The sequence below is a fragment of the Penaeus chinensis genome, chromosome 21 (assembly GCF_019202785.1).
Source record: "Penaeus chinensis breed Huanghai No. 1 chromosome 21, ASM1920278v2, whole genome shotgun sequence".
Taxonomy (NCBI): Eukaryota; Metazoa; Arthropoda; class Malacostraca; order Decapoda; family Penaeidae; genus Penaeus; species Penaeus chinensis.
This window is the reverse complement of record NC_061839.1, coordinates 2,662,729-2,665,228: the sequence shown is the minus strand read 5'-3', so window position 1 is coordinate 2,665,228 and position 2,500 is coordinate 2,662,729. Positions and strand designations below refer to the sequence as shown.

At 37.7% G+C, this 2,500-nt stretch overlaps 1 protein-coding gene across 1 annotated transcript in view; it reads right to left on the bottom strand.

The window, feature by feature from the left end:
- The window catches only part of LOC125036496, a 10,290-nt gene that overhangs the window by 6,042 nt on the left and 1,748 nt on the right, over positions 1-2,500 (bottom strand). The window lies entirely within an intron of this gene.

Sequence of the window (2,500 nt, the reverse complement as noted above, 5' to 3'; positions counted from 1 at the left end):
AGAGAGAGAGAGAAACCTATAATTCCTCGTAGAAGATACACCAACAATTACTGTTGTCTTCCTCCATATCTTTGGGCACTCAGGCAAAAATAAAAACAAACCTTTACTTTGCATGTTCTAGCAGGATAGACATAGACAAAAAGATCAGGACAAGCTTGTTTATGGTCAAAGATGTGAGAGGAAGACTGCTCTTAGGCTTGAAGTGTCGAACACTGAGAAGGAACCGTGAGATAGAGTTTGTATCCTTGGGCCAGAAAATTTGAAAGGACAAGAATTTACAAGTCTGGTATACCTTATTTTTCTTAAGTCATAATACCTGTTATCTCCTGAGAATAGCAGCCATGGTGGAAAAGAAAGAGCACAGATGGAGCAGCAACATATGACAATGACAACATACTTTTACTTGCATCTTTTCATGTATGAAAGGAGAAACTACAGGCGTATTACCCTAGATATTAAAGTAATACTTGCTAGAAGGATGAATTTCAGATTAGTCTCATGGTTGTAAAACAGCCACAATATATAAATATGATGGAAGTTTGTTGCCCTTTGCCTGGGTATTGAAGGTGTAGAAGGATTTCCGTTGAAACCAAACTGGCTGCAAACTTTTGAAATCAGGGTGAAGCATCCTGTTCCCTAACACTAATTTATGGACCAGAACCCTATGGCAGCAAGGAAGTTCAAGCCAAAGCAAGAGTTTTCTCTATTGAACCTCATCTTCAACTCATTCACAACACTTAAAAGAATGGTAATTTTTAGCAGTACTGATGTCTGAGACAAAGTCCCCAACACCGCATCACAAAATTTATTTATCAATGTAATTTGCTGTGACTGGGCATGTCCTTTGGCCACAGCCCAAGGGGAGGAAGGTTGACCATCCCTCCAGCAAACATTGTCTTCACCACAATATGCACAGCAAGTGGACTTAGGCTGTGAGGGACACACTGCAATTTTTTCCCTTTATTTATGGAGTTAAATTGTTCATGTCAACAGATTGTTTTTTGAATTGATGACATCTTTTTGTCCTCTACAAGAATTTAGTTTAATGCATCTATACCATGGATACCCTAATCTATATCAATTATTCTGTGGAAATCTTAATACATAATACCTTCACATTGATCACAACAATTTTGAAATAGATGGATTCCTGTCACTCTCTAGTACACAAATATGTAGGAATTATGGCCTGGAAGGTAACAGGAAGATTGTAGGGCAAACAAAAAATAATGGAATAAAATAATGAAGATAATACATTGCAATACTACTGAATGCAGGGGAGCAGACCCCTGCAACTCCTTCCTCCTTCACATATTCATGGCAGAAAAGAATGTACAAGCTGCATGCAGGGTGAACATGGCAATATATAACCTAGGAATTATAAGTAATCCAAATGATAGATGAAGCTGAGCTGGGAAGGAGGTCACAGGGAGAGTAACCCTTGCATTATAGATTTAGTAACATATTAATTGTTTATTATTGCTACAGTTATGTATTTACTGTATTCTATTCATATTTTACCCTGCATTTTCCCTGGTACCTTTCATGCCCTCCCCTGCTATGGGGGCCAAGATTGTTGCTAATTGGAGGGGGTTTTGCTGCATATTTTTTTATATATTTAGATAAAGAGAGATAGGATTTTATTGATACTAAAATTGTCCCAATCAGTAATGCCAAGGAATTCTCAAAAATTACCATGTAGAATAAGCTTAAACCACCTGTTCCTAGATGCCTATTCCTGGTCACTGGTGGCATGGCTTTAATCCTTGGTAGATGTACTCTTTGACTCAAGAATTACCAATCTAGTTAATCCTTCTCCATTGCAATCTGATGCATGTTGGCAACTAAGCAGTGTAAATGCATAGTTTCCAAACAGGGGCCAAATTCACTAACATACAATTGTAACACATTTACCAGCAGTCAGTTATCATCATGTTTACCAGTGATGGTAGAGTGAGATTGATGAAGAGATGATAACTCACCTCAATAGTTACAATAGTAAATTGACTCATTCTAATGGTAGCCAACAGAGGGCAATTCCATCAATAAACAAGTGCTATATACAGTGTTTGTTACGAAGAGCGACACACCTCCACAGACAAAGTGCACCCAAAATCCAAACCTAACCTTTCCTACCTTCTATTTATTCTCTAGACAGGGGGACAAGCCCAACTGTACCCCCATTTATTAGCACTTCATGGCAACATAAACAATACACGAGATTAAGGTGTTGTGGACTTAATCTCTGAGCAGTGATATGCAGCAGATATTTTCGTCATTTTGCGGTAAATACAAGGCCAGTGCAGCTATACCTGTATTATTTATTACTCTATTTTTTTAATGCTCTATAAGATGGCAGCGTCCATTTCCCTCAATCTTTGTGCATCGCTCTCGGTAACATTAACCCCATGTATAATCTTTTAAATCCTTTACTTAATCTTGCAACTTGAACTCAATAAAGTGCAACTTTTTAAATTATGATAGCAGCTAAAATACCATT